Here is a 15304-nt window from a genome sequence, read left to right as displayed (position 1 = left end):
TAAAGAATTTCAACTCAATTCTAATACTCATATCAGTTTGACAATAATTATTTTTATTCATTTTTATTATACCCCGTGTAAATGGCTTACTGACAATTCATGATTATTGAATTTTATTTCATTAATAATAATCACTGATATGCGATTATATATATATTGGTTATTGAATATTGAATCAAAAAATAAACAAAAATAAATATAAGATAAAAAAATTTTAAAAATACCATATACAACGATTGAGTTGCAGACAAAGTTTTGTTGCAAAATCCGTGAATTAATGGTTGATCGTAAATACGCCCAGGCCAAATCCATAAAATAGACTATAATGATAGCATAATGCAGTGGGCTGTTTGTTATTATTGAATATCATTTGATCGTAAAAGTTGTTAATTTATCGAAACCCGTCGCCAAACCGTATAAAGCCATCTTTAACAGCCCAGAAATATATATATTTACTTCAACAATATACCTGTATGTATATAGTCACAACAAATTTTTAGTCTCAAGGCGTCAGAGTGCTTTTTTGTTCTTCTTCATCCCATTAAGATAACAAACAGGTATTTATTTATTTTTTATTTTATTTTTTCATCTTTCAAAAGGAAAGAATCGGTGCGATGCTGAATTTTTAGATCGTCTCTATCCAAATAGTAAAAAATAAAAATTAAAAAAAAAACCGCACACAGATATTAACCATATATGTGCGTCTACACTCAATCACGTTATCCATGAAAAGGTATATCAAGTTTATTTTGTCCTTGTACACTGTGAATTATTGAATACTGTAAACCATACATTCCTGGTTGTGTCATCACTGTAAATTTAATCATTTATAACCCCTTGATTAATTCATATTCTCTATATCCGGAAAAAACTATTATCTCTCTACAAATGTTTATGCATTTTGTTGACCACTGAATAAAGTCTGTATATAACGATGCATATTCAAAATTAAAATGAAAAAATAAAAAAAATTTATAAAATAATATACGTATAATAAAATGAAAAAAATAAAAATGTGCTGAATAAGTTTTTCTACCAATTTATCTGGCGTGTAGTTTTTATATGGCTTTGACATACAGGTTTAATTTATTGAAAAAAAAAAAAAAGGTTGAAAGATATATGTTTGTTGGTATTGTTAAACATGAAAACATCAGAATGAGAAAAAAATTGATATGAGAATGTAATTGAAGTAAAAATGACGAAAAATTCACGCTTACAATTCGACCTCGTGCGGACACGCAGAAACCACCATGGTGACGTAATTATCATTGACTTACACGGGAGTCACGTACATGCTCGCGCGCCGCCTTTAGCCTTTTTGCTGTAAGGAACTTGAGTTCATCTCTCTCTTTATCTCTTCTTTTCTCTTTCACTCATCTTTGCTTTTTTTGATTTTTTTTTATCTTCCCTAACCACCATATACCCTTCTGGATGGAGGTAAACGACTGACCATGCACGCCATTAAGTAATGCAGTCGATTTCTTCAACTTGTCGCGTCTCTGCGAACTTGTTTGCACAAGTTAGTCTCACTCTTTCTATCTCGATTCTCGTATATACATATATGTATGTTGGCATGCCTCAAACAAAGTTGCAGCTTAAAAATATTTTAGGACTTTTTATTCGCACATTTTGTGGTTGCTCGATCAACTGGCTTTTCTGTTCTTCATCCAATCGTATAAACATTTAACTTGAGTTCCACGCTAATGGCGTCAATGTAAACACATATATACTTGAAACTAAACTGTCTCATAATATGCTGGAATTTATGTTTTCATATGATAAACATTTTAGATGACGATAGCTTACATTTAAAGCTGAAAATTACATTTTTGTATTTAAAAAAAAAAATTCACAAGCATATGCTAAGCATGCATTCAAAATTTATTTTCTCTAAGAAAAAATTCAAAAAAACACTAAAAGAAACCATTGACCCGAAGTCTATCAACTCGAAAAATAACGAGGAAAAGAAAAATAAAAAAATCAAATAAAAATAAAAAAAAACAACATACATAAGTTTATCATTCATTTTGTGTACGTGTGGATGGATGAATGATACAGTGATGTAGATCGATGGCTCCTGTTTTTTTTTTTTTTTTTCTTCTTTTTTTCCGTCCACATTGATATCGTCGATAATTTAAATTGAAAGCCTATTGGAATATTGATACGATGCGAAAGGCTTGCCATACTCAATGTATTGCACATATACCAGTATTCTCGAGTCGAACTAAGGAGGCATCGTCTGTTGGGAATGAGACACCAAATTGAATCACGTTCCAGCAGCCAATACTGCACTATCGAATGGCTTGGTGGTTCCGCGCCCGGATTTCTTTACCTCCTCTATATGTATAAATGCCTATAGTAATAGTTATACAACATGGCACTACTACTGCACAATACATATCCACTTTGCCTTGAAAGAAGAAGCCCCACACTGTCCTATGTTATGCTGTCGTCAACTTACTTTGTTGGTGCATGCCGACAGTTACGAGCCAAGAGGGGAACATGGTACTTCATGAAGTCAACCACATACAATCCTTGCAAAATACCTCGTGCAATTATTTGTTCTGAGAACTTGCACTGACAAAAAAAAAAAACAAAAAATTAAAAGTAAAAAAATCTCTAGCTCCGATTGTCGATTCAAATTTGAATTCCACCAAGTACATAATGTAAAATGACCTTGTCCTTTCTTCAATGCTACTTTGCATTATCTTTTTTACTCAAGTTTTATCTTGTTGAACTTTTTTATAACTGCTCATTCTCTTTTTATTTATTTTTATTTTTTCCATCATTGAATAATTTTTTTTTCTACTGTCTTTGCTAATAATGTTGACGCTCATGTCTTCTCTCATGGAAAATTATATAATCTGACACACCCAACACATTTGAATATATACTGTTATGTAATAATAGTCTTCAAATTATGGATCATGATGGATTCGATTTAATGCAAGAATCTTTATGGTCAAGTTTAAATAACTTGGTTGGAAATTTTTCATCATAAACAAGGGTTTCAAATGACTATGTGGCCTCCAGAAGCATCACGAGGACGTGAACGGGAACGAGGATTGCCCCTAGGCATCTTTTCATTCGAAGACTTCTCTGATAGTTCTCAGATAAACAATTGCATTAAAGCCTGAAAATTAAATACAAAAAAAAAATAATAATAAATAACTAAGTGAAATTTAAAAAAACAATTTGCTATAATATATCATTCTCTATAGTTTTTCTATATACATAAAATAAATTCATGGAAAAACAAATTTAATAATGATAATGAAATTTATTCAGCATTTGTATTTAATAATCACAAGATTGGTTTACCTTGTGTGTTGACGTTTAAGTAAAGTTATCCAGTGAGAAGTTTACCATCTCTGCAGTATATGTGAGCTTTGCAAGTTAACATGAAAAATTCTTTGGATACGTTGAGCACGTATGAACAAAATTGTACACACAACTTTTGAATAAAAGAAAAGTTTAAATTACGCTGACTGTTCGTCACGAGAATGCCATGGCTTCTGGCAATTTTCAACTCTCCTTGAATACTTTTATCGGAATTCTCGAGGTTGCATTAATTCGTATAAATACCAAGACCTTAAACAAAAACAAAAGCAAAAAAAAAATACATATATAGAATATAAAACAAAGTATAATAAAAATAACAATAAATATAAATAAATATTACAAGCTTAGTATAATTTGGCGGCAATTTTTGCAAGACCATAGTTACAAGATCCGTGCGAATTTTTTTGAGACGAGCCGAAGTGAGCCTCTATTTACTCTACAAATTTCAACAAGAGATGAGACGTAATTTAGTTGATTGGTCTCTATATAACAAATAAAAAAAAAAAACAATTATAAACGTTATGTAACCTAATATAACATGACAACAAATTTATTTTTCCATCAACAGTAAATTTAAAATGAAACCAAACCGTATATAAAATAATAATAATATAAAAAAAGTAACATATTGCTACAAAGAAAATGAATGATATTTAATTAATTGTAGTTTCATGTTGAAATGAATACTTCATCTAATACATCCAAGCTAAAGTGAGCACCAAAGATTTACTCTTATTGATGTGCGTTGAATATACAGGAGTCTTTGAGACTGGATTACCCCTGGGTTATATACACGACAACAACGACAACGATGACAACGACAACGAGTCGTGCAACGAGCAAAAGGCCAGGAACGAGTCGTTTATTCTTTTTTTCTTCTCCCTTTGATCCAAAGATTTGCGACTCTATTTTGCATTCCGTCTCGTCTACACCGTATTTATCCAAGCCAAGATTCGTTCATCCTGTCTCACTCACATCCCTCCTCAATTTTTTTTTTTATTCTTTCTCTTTGTTACTATACGTATGCTATTTTTTTTTCTTTTTTTATCTCTGTTTTTCTCCAGTTTGAACTGTGTCTTTCAAATATTTTTCAAGCGTCGGTTCATATCAAACAAGCCGGAAAAATCTTTAAATAAAATACAATCAAAAAATAAATTTACTTAAAAAAAAAAATTGCATTGTCAAGACCATGAGAACGAGCAATTAGCCCACGAGTTCTAACTGGCATTGGTATATTATTTTTATATCCAAAGTACATGAGTGTAAAATAAATTGAACTCACTGTGCATTAAATAACTAAGAGTAAAATAATTGCTGTATGCGTCTATATTGGTTGTAATATATATAGAGGACAAACTAAATCCACGTGGTGTCTACTACTGCGTATATATACCAAGTACTAAAATTAACATCCACGCGGTTTTTTGTAATTTTTGGCACGCATACAACCACTGTCAGAATATCCTACGATCGTCAAATATGCAAGCTTTGATATGCCGCACAGTGTCAAAGCAATTTAACATTTTTTTTTAAATTTTTTTTCTCATTTATATCTCTTTACATTTAATTTTTTATTTAAACTTATTTTCTTAACTAGTCAAATATTTCTTTCTGGCTTTTTACTCATGTAATTTTTTTTTTTTTTTTTTCTTCCTTTCAGTTTCCTTCACACGATTTTTATTATTTTTTAAAGAAAATATTTGTATATGTTACATATAACGCCATGGTCATACATAAATCGAGGACATTCATATGGAATTTAAGTCTGTAAATACACCGTCCATATAAGCACATACGTTAGGCTATACATGAATTGAAGTAGTACATAGGGAAAAAGTAACTAGAGGGTTAAATTCACTGTACCTACATTATGCTGGCTTAATGAGGATCCCGACATTCCGAAGTATATAGATACAAGTTTAAACGTGAAATTAACGTGACCAGGTATTGCTGTATATCAAGCAAATATATATTTTATTTTCTGTACAGTGTTTGAATTTATATATATTTATGTACGACCACTCTTGGTTTACGAAAATGTATTATTTATTAGTTCCAACACGAGTCGCGAGTGACCACGTCTATTTATGTGATCAATGAAGAAGCCGTCGACCGTGACGGCAACTTGAACAATCATAAATTTCCACATATTGTATTTTCATATGTATTAAACCAATATGGATAATACAAAGTCAACATTTTATATATATACATTGTATATTTTCTCATTTGCAAAAGATAATGTGTAATATAAACACACTTGTTTATTTATATATGTATATATAAAAAATGAAAGAGAGAGTGAGATAGTTTATAATGATGATGCGTGAAAACTGGTACGTTGAGAGTGGCCTTTTGAATTTTAAATCTTTTGATACGACCTTCCCAAGTGCGTGAGAGAAACACACCTCATATTTCTTTGAAGCACTTGACATACCTTGTAAAAAAATAATAAAAATAAAAAAAAAAAAGAAAAAGTTAAATCGATTTACAAAGAAGCTGATAAATTTTTTCTATATTTTCTTCTCTTATGTCTCCTTTTGTTCACAATTCATTTAATCTTCTTCGAGTTGAACTAAATTAAAGTCTCACGTTTTCGATAAAAGCATGCATTTTTTTTTTCTTTTTCCATTCACTATAGTTTTATTTATTTATTTATTTTTCAGACACTTGAAAATCTACGGGATATTAATTATCTTTCGTTTATTTATTAATCTATTTATTTATTTTCATTTTTTTTATTTTTCTTGTTACTTTGGCATGATCACAAAATGGTTACGACGATGGTAAAAACAAGTTATGGCTCAGTGACAAGATCTGGAAAGATATTTGTCGTTGGTGTTGAGGCGATTGAGGCTTGATCGCATAGTAAAAAAAAAAAAAAAAGAATATAAAAATAAAGATAAAAAAATATGAATAAATTTGTAGGAAAAAAGCATTGTATGCATTGTCGCGACATTAGCGTCATAAAACATTTTCCATGAAAAAAAAGAAATTCGAAATGTCGTCGAGACACATTGAATACTTTGTGGCTGCAGCAGAAAAAGAATATTTTATATACATATATATTTGTTTCCTTCATTTATCATCCCCCTGATGAAAACTTTCACTGATGCCAACCAACTTTAACCCCTCGTAATAATAACAAATGAATCAGATATTAAACGGGCCTGTCATCTTTTTTTTTTTGCCGATTTTTTTATGAATATACGAATGTGGTTAACGTACCGTGTACCCAGTTGTACAATTCTATGAATTTATATAAAATATATTTTATAAAACACGTGTATACGAATATAAAATATACAAGTTTGCGTGGGCCCTTTTTTTCTTTCGCTTATACTCGGAACAAAGTTTTTTTTAGAATTATATACTCAATGACTATATGACTAGACTGCAACAAGAATTTTAACCGACGTTGAACTTTTTTTTTTTACTTGATTATTCTGTTATTTTCTATACATATTCATAAAGATAAAAATATGTTTTATAAGTAAAGTAGACACGCGTGAAAGGGTGACACATGCGAATACACAGAATGCGTATGAGAAACTTGTACATGACAATCTCGGATGTCCGCAAAATGCGGCATGCATCATACAAAGCAACTATCTTCTTGCTGAATTACGAACTTAGTCGAAAAGTCTACACACAAAGCTCAACTCACGAGCCAACAACAAACTAACATAAAAAAAAAAAAAAAAATCATGTACAGTAAAAAACATGAAATTTTTTTTTGTAGATGATTTTTTAAGATTCTTTTATATATATCCCTAACAATATATGGTATACATATTTTTATAACTATTAAATCAGAAATTATTATAAAATAAACCTCCATTTTACGTGTATTAAAAAAAAAAAAAAAAAAAAAAATACTTTTCAGGTATGCAAGCTTTTAATTCAATTTGATGTTGCATTAAAGATGTTGCGATTTTTTTTAAATATCATATTTGCAAATATATGTGTATATATTTAAAATATTTATTTTGCATTGAAAGAGTACGAGCATTCGCTTGTTAGTTATCAGACCAGCAAAGCCGAAGACGTTTTAGTTTTCTTTAAGCAGTTATTATCTCCAATAAATACAGAAAGATCGTAAACTATTTCACTTGTATGATCATTAAATACCAGCATATTACAATGGCTATATTTTTTTTTTATCAAATATAATTTTATACATACATACTTTGATGATTTTTTACAAGAGTGTAAGTATACTCGTGTGTCATGTCTCTCTTGGTTCACTCGTTTCTTTATAGTTTCTTTACTGCTATTTTACTTTTTAAGTGAGACTCTTTTACGGAACATTTTTTATTCTTTATTACTTTTTTTTTTTAATTCTCTTTTTGCCTTATCTGACACAAACGTCCACATGATACATCTGCGAGTCGTATTAAAAGATTCCCTTTCGCGCCCATAAGCACACTCGTCATCTTTTATTTCCTGATGAAACCTTCCTTGTTTTGTGTACTATTATTTCAAGTGTGCCACATATACCTCGATAAACAAAATGTGTGGGTATGTGTGTCATATACACTATGAAACATCGTGAATTCTACACCTTAATACCTTATAAAGCTAAAAATGTGCTTGTACATGAATCATTGTTCGGCTCTCTCACGTATTTATGTATTTTATGAAATCGTGGAATTTCTTGACATCATTAATCATCATCATAATATTTGATGAACGTATAATAATAAATTTGATGATGATTAAGAGAAAAAAAAAAAAAAATTCTCGAGGGGGCCAAGAGGTGTGAAAGAGCTGAAGGTTGGCTGCATTTCTATACCAACTTCAAATTAAGTTCTCACGCAAACTTCAAATATCATTTCCTCCCTATGCTCTTAATAACTTATTAAATAGTTTCAATTTCACTTGAAGCAAAGTCAAGATTAAATTTAATCTATACCATATTGACACCATGTGTATATTAAGTAAATTTTCAAGTTGATATTTAAATTAATTGACAATGAATAGCAGGATATTCATTTTCAATTTGTATCAATTATAAAGTTTCTCTAAATTGATATTAATTTGATAAGCCGTATTATAAAAAAACTTATTTGTTCAATAATAAACTAATTAATTTTATTGTTTATTATTATTTATATATATACTTATAGTATTAAAAGTACTTACCATATATTTTTTAATAGCTCCAATAACGTGTAAATCAAAAACAGATATCAAGCAATTAATTAACAGACCATAAGAGCTTAACACGTATAATTATGATGAAATAAAAAATCATCTATAATAATATTTGTGGTAAGCTGCAATAAAAATGTCTCATGTCTAATGCTTGTGGCTGAGACAGTGTCGGCATCCGTTCATTGGTGACGTGCAAGTAGTACAACCACAAGGTCATATATTATATGCAAGTACGACGATCCTTTACTACTCTCCTTTCCATTTTCCTTCTTCTTCTTCTTCTGTTTACATTGAACAAACACAAGTAAAAAATAAATAAATAAAAAATAATAGCTAGTTAGTCTCGCAATATAATCACACTGTAACAAGTTAAGGGTGTGAATTTTTTTTAAACCATCACTTGCTTCATCTTAATATTATTATTGACACCAATTAACTGGCAAAATGTCTATAACAATTATATAAATAAATATAAAATACCATCATGCTCAACACAATATATACCAATTGAAATAACTTGAATTTAAATTTTTTAATGTCATATTAATTCAATACTAAAACATTGCTTTATATTTTATTTTGTTGCAGGTACGTATAGCAAAAATAGAAAAAAGAAAAAACTCATCTCCTCGTTATGCATTAAACAGAACACAAGTGGGTAATGTAAAAAAAAATAAAAAATAAAAAAAAAAGATAAAATATAAATTTAAAGACATGAAGCATATAAGGTGGCATTTAAGTGCACCTATATGAGTATGAAAAATAAAAAAAAGTTGAAAAAGTAAAAAAATCGGCACGTGGTGTGATAGTAAATGTGATATTCTTGTGTTAGATGGTGGTGAGCTATACCGATTGCTCAAGCCTGCATACCAGCCACCTTTTTTTTTCCATGATTCTCGACATGTACATATAAATATATATATATATTATATTTATATTTCACATAGCTTCTGCCTATTTCCAACAAGTACTTATTCAGCTAGTTAACGAGTAGGCGCCGTTGTTGGTGTATTTTGTATTACGAGTCTCACTCAATCGCCAAGAACGCAAACAAGAAAAGTAAAAAATAAAAATAAAATAGTTGCTTGAAGATGGTTTCACATGCTGGGACCAAGCAACATCTCACAGTGTAGACTGTAAACTACTATATGATAGTGGTATATAATATAATATGCTGTACAAGATTTCATAAATACATAGTTGCTGGCACTTCAAACGCTTCCGTTATAACCAGTCGTCCAGTTAAAATCTAACCACTTGTGCAGAAGATGCCATTACCCTATGCCATGTGAAATAATTACTTATCGTTCAACATGAGCAATATGCAATTAATCTAACAAACTTAGCATCGGTCATCATATTTTATTATAAATCTTTTATTTTTATTATTTATTTATATTCAAGTATAAATACAAGTTGAATAAAGGAAAAATTAAAATATATCTTTGTGTATATACCTATGATAAAATCAAGGATTATATCAATGACATACATACAGACGATACAAGGGGTGTTGTTTGTCTGGCTTGTTTATTTACACCAAGTACTTCAGGATATGAAAGATACCAAGGCATTCAATAATCATCTTAGCATCAAATCGTAAATCGTGACGATGATAAAGATCGGTAATTTCCAAGGGCTAGAAGCAAAACTACTTCAAGGTTGCATATACTTGGTTGGATGTTGGATAACTCAAGTTGTTTCTACTATGTGTGCGCGCATACACTGCAATGTATATTTGCAATAGTTGATAGTATGGTTTATACAGATCTTTAAAGGTTGGATGAAAACAGTAGGCAGAAAATAGCCAACATCATAAACGTAAATTGGCAAAAGATTGCTCAGTACCATAAGCAGTTTTTTTTTTCTTTCTTTTTTTTATCACTGTTTTATTGTTGCGGGTATTTTTTTTCGCAGGATCAAATGCAACATATATCAGAGAAAAATAAAAAATAAAAATATTTGTATTGTGTTACAAAATTATATAAATGTATATCTCTTGAAATCGTGAGAGATCTGTTGAACGATTTATAGTTTAATGATACACTGTTGAAGAAAGATGATCACAAAATAAAATGTTTTAACTGCGCCCTAGTCTATTTTTTATACACGTGGATATTTTATTGTTTTATAATCGTAAATTTATATGTCACATTAACCCATTTCTATATCTTTTTAATACAAAAAAAGTATTATTAAACTATTGTCTCTTTTTTAACTATTCAAAAAGTTGAGATTTACATGTCTTTGATTTATTAATTTTATGCTGTATGTTGTTGTTGGTATACCTGCATTATATGAATTGTTGACGTTGTATATCTAGGCATGCAGTGCACGTTGCTGAGTACTGTGCAGTTGAGAATATATCAGTTTGAATATGATATCGATCGACCCCATCAATTCTATATTCCGAAATTTGCAATGACACTAATCTCCCATTATCGCTTTGCGACATATAACTTCGTGGGAAAGTAGTTTTTTTTATTTTTATTTTTCTCTTCACCCAGTTTAAATAATACTTGAGATGTTTATAATGTCAGGCAACGAGATATTTGCAATTGCAAAATTGTTCTCTTATATAGTCTAAACGATTTCCATTATCTCATTGTTTGTTGTTTTTTTTTTTTCTTATTATTATTTTTTTTTTTTTATAATCTACTCTTTTACCTTCTCTTGTTTGCCCAGAAAAACTTTGTTTTGTTGATGAGGGAATTATTGAGTGCAATTCACCCCAACACTTGTCGTACTTTCTGTAGTAGAATTGACGAATGTGTAATCAGCTTATGCATACATTGTTTCTCTTGACCCGATTTTTAAATATCGACCCAAAGAATAATAATGACTTTTCTTTTGAGGTATTTTGCATATACGTACTTGTAAAATTGATTTATTAATGAGGGGAGAAAAAATGTTGTATAATGCATTTTTTTTTTTTTTATCCTTTTGTAAAATATGCAAAGGCACGCAATGGCTTACAAGTGCGTATGTGTAGTATAAAATATTTTTCAAGATCTAATAAAAAAAAAAATAAAGAATGAAGAAAAAAAAAAGTTGAAAGAACTATTATATAAATGACAATAGTCACAATAATAAATTCATAGTAATAGTAATAAAAAAAAAGCAAGAAAAATTTTACTGACAGAGCAAGTGTCATGTCATCAAAAGTCTTTGAAACTTTATAATATCCATAAGAACGTGCGTGATATTAAATTCTTAACATACATTAAAATATTCATATTTTTTAATAGCCTAATAAAATTAAGTTTAAAAAGTAATAAAAAAAACTTTTTTACCTGGGAAATTGTGTAGATTCTTCTTGTTTTGTTTTTTTTTTTAAATAAAAAAAATTCTCTAAGAATAGCTACTGTTGTCGACTGAGATGTGTGGGTGAATTAACGGTAGACAGCTTTCTAGCTGTGAGTACAGATGGTGCTACCAATGTCTTTAAATTTGTCCCACAAATAAATTTAAACAGTCACCACAAACAACATTGTTGAAAATATATGGAGCAAAATGCATTAACTATCTTGGTATGAAGAAGGTGTTGACTGAAACATAATCATACTGATATATTTACTATCGCAACTGAAATAATATAATCATATGAAAATAAATTATTTCAGTCATAAACTGCTATTTTTTTTTTATGCCAGATAAATATTATAATAGTTGGAAAAAATAAAAAATAAAATAAACAATCAAAGTATAATAGAGAAAAAAGAACAAAAAAATAAATAAAAAATATAAAGGAAAAACAAATCTACAGACAACAAATGAAAAAATACCCACTGGACATGCACGTTGGATTATTATGATAAAAGTCCAGTTCTTATACCTTTGTTCGTGCGCACCAATCCTTTGGGAGACAGGCTTTGTACATTTTACTAGATGCATTATCTGCATTGCTGGAGCCATATATAATAAAATATCTATATATTTACTCAATGTGTATGTGTATATGAAAAGCTTTCAAATGAAAATCTGGACCCTTCTGATGACTGCGTAAAAAATTCGACAGAAATAAAACTTTTGTCTTTGTAACTCTTGTATTAACATTTTTTTTCCTTTTTTTTTTCATCATTAATGTCTCTCTAAAAGTAGCACCGAAAATAAAAACAAAACAAAATATATAATAACGGAAAAAACTACTTATCTTTGATAAAAAAAATATGAAAAATAATGTTAAACATAAACTTGCCTGTTGAGAAACAATTTGTAGATGAAATAAAATTAACTGTGACGAATTTGATTCTGATGATGTCCAATGCAAAATCGAATATATCGTATATATAGATAAGAGAATGATTCTATGTATATATATACGAATCCAGCATATATAGAAGCTCATTGTTTTGCTCAACTGAATCAATTACACGGTCCGACTCTTGGTCGATACCCTATTTACCTTGCTTGTCTTTGTTTCTCTTTTCTCTTTCTCTCTGCCCATTACCCCTGCATCATCATCTCATTCACGTTTAGCATCTTCAGTTGTGCAAATTCAAACATTGTTGTTGTTGTTGTTGTTGTCGATATACCTCTTGCCTCGAAGGAATATGCATTGAATATACGAATGGACATTTAAACCATATCCACTTGAGACCATGATAATTGGATAAAACGATGGTAAATAAACCAATTTCTTCACTGTCCACTTCAATGGTATATAGACAACTCCAACCGCAATCGAATAAAAATTAATTTTATTTATTTTATCATATAATATATATAGAAAAACTTATTATAATATTGGTCAGTTATTTGTTCAACATGATTCAGTAACTATATACATATAGTAGACATGATGATCTAGTTGTTTTATTTTTTATTTTTTTAACACTTTTTATGTCTTGTTGCTTTTGGAAAAAACATCACAACCGGATGTCCAACATACAAGTGAATGGAAAAATAAAAAGAAAAAATAAAATAAATATTTATTTTTCTTTTCTAACCGGATAAGGTGACTGGTTTAGACTTGTTGGTCTCACACGATGTATCAGCACACCACCTAGAAATGGCTTCGTGTGTTGGACAAAAATCATTGGTAAGAAAGTCCCCTGAGGCCAAAAACCATCGGCCTATATATGTATAACTTTAAAGGAAAAATATAGTGTAAAACATGTAACAACGAGACGATCGGGACTTGTATAGAAGAAAAATAAAAAGCAATGAGACAGGTGAACTCAAAGTCTGATTGAAACAAGGTTTACAACTTCAAATAGTGGTTTTGTATATATCTCATGTTTTATTGTGTATATTCAGCATTCTAGAAAAAGGTAAGGATTTGATACTTTTCTTGTTGAAATTACTTTAATGCAGAATGAGAAGTATATATACAAGTTACAAGTTAGTTGAAGAATACACATTCACCTTGAGGTTGTATAGCTTTGGTCAATTTGCAAAGTCAAGTAAACAACTAGTTGTTGTACATAAGTATATTCAACCAAGAGTATCTGTAGTTGATTGTCGTCTTTAAGTTTTGTGCATTAAAGTACAAGTTGAATTTCAAATAAAATAAATAATAAAAAATAAAAAAAATCAATAAAAATTATAGAGGCTATTTTGTTGTTGTTGATGATGATGATGATTTTGACTTTGATTATGTTTTTGATTTTGATTTTGACTGTACCAAGAATGAAGAGAGAGAAAAAAAAAAATTCAAAACGAAAGAATGTTTTGCAATGAACAGACGAGTTTGCCTGTGAGAGCGTCAAAAGAACCCGCCAAGTGGATTTTCGTTAACTGTCCCGGTGACGATTGTGCGATTTCTTCTTCTTCTTCTCTACATATACTTTATACTTTTAGTTGTCTTGTTGGATATATTTATTTCGTGTAATGGGAGAACTTGTACACGGTGTAATTATGAATTTTCTTTGACATTTTGAGCATGTCAAAATGATGTACGAGAAATGTATATTGGATTTGTTGTATAATATACATTATGGGTTTTTTTAAATTTATTACTGAGTTATGGGGAATAACGGTTTTGGCGGTTTTCAGTCAAAGACGAAATTCACATACAAAGAATTAATATTTTTATTATTATTTATTTATATTTGTTTGGATTTAAATTTGACTTCTATTGATGCAAATTAAGTATCATTTTGAGATTAGTATATTTTTAAATCCATTTTGATTAAAAATTAACTTTTTTTTTTATCTGTAAATCATTATTGTGATGTAAATATGCTTAGCTTTGTATAATAATAATAATTATTATTATTATTTAAATTCAATGCTAAAATTTTATGAATGTATCATTGATAATTTTATCTAGCATATACTTGTCAAGAATATTCCCGGAGGTAGACAAGTCCCACAAGGAAACATGACGAGCTCATTAACGCCAGTCTGACAATTTGACTTTTTTATTTATTTCTATATTGCCAATGTATTTGTCACTTTTTTAGTCATTTTGTGCTTGTATATATGACGCAGCACTAAGGTCTTTTTGGCTTGCAATCAGCCAAGTAGAGACTTGCCTTTCACCAGGTCACATCCGAATAGTTCAGAATGAATATATACGTGACTTGGTTACCGAGTATCGTGACCATCGATTACGAAATTTCGTACTCATCGTCCACTTTGTAACAAGAGTAACGAGGCAATACAACGAGATAAAAAAATAAAAGAGAATATGTGAATGTGGTAAAAGGGTTTTCTGTAGAAAATCCATGACTCGACTAGTAGCTCTGAGTTGGATCTAGTCACTCATCCCTCATCTCATCAACTACTTAAAACCATTATAATTCAAAATGCGAACAAGCATACTCATGAATAGCGTTTAAAATATTTTTTTTACTCTGAT

The 15304-nt window shown here is 29.6% G+C and overlaps 1 protein-coding gene and 1 long non-coding RNA gene across 12 annotated transcripts in view; one reads left to right on the top strand and one right to left on the bottom strand.

The window, feature by feature from the left end:
• The window catches only part of LOC122851599, a 34208-nt gene extending 21618 nt beyond the window's left edge, over positions 1 to 12590 (bottom strand). For 4 of the 10 annotated variants that reach the window (XR_006373702.1, XR_006373697.1, XR_006373704.1 and 1 more), the window contains exons 1-6: positions 12335 to 12590; positions 11793 to 12047; positions 8488 to 8780; positions 3683 to 3824; positions 3322 to 3591; positions 225 to 3133 (exon numbers count right to left, since the gene is read on the bottom strand). This is a non-coding gene — a long non-coding RNA (uncharacterized LOC122851599). Of the gene's footprint in view, positions 1 to 224; positions 3134 to 3321; positions 3592 to 3682; positions 3825 to 8487; positions 9503 to 11792; positions 12048 to 12334 lie in introns of those variants that run through there. The other 6 variants (XR_006373705.1, XR_006373706.1, XR_006373701.1 and 3 more) reach the window with 5 other exon arrangements.
• The window catches only part of LOC122851596 (ephrin-B1), a 509511-nt gene that overhangs the window by 192220 nt on the left and 301987 nt on the right, over positions 1 to 15304 (top strand). The gene's annotated exons all lie outside the window — the stretch shown is intronic.

Source organism: Aphidius gifuensis, linkage group LG3 (assembly GCF_014905175.1).
Source record: "Aphidius gifuensis isolate YNYX2018 linkage group LG3, ASM1490517v1, whole genome shotgun sequence".
Lineage (NCBI taxonomy): Eukaryota > Metazoa > Arthropoda > Insecta > Hymenoptera > Braconidae > Aphidius > Aphidius gifuensis.
This window is presented reverse-complemented; position numbering and strand designations above follow the sequence as displayed.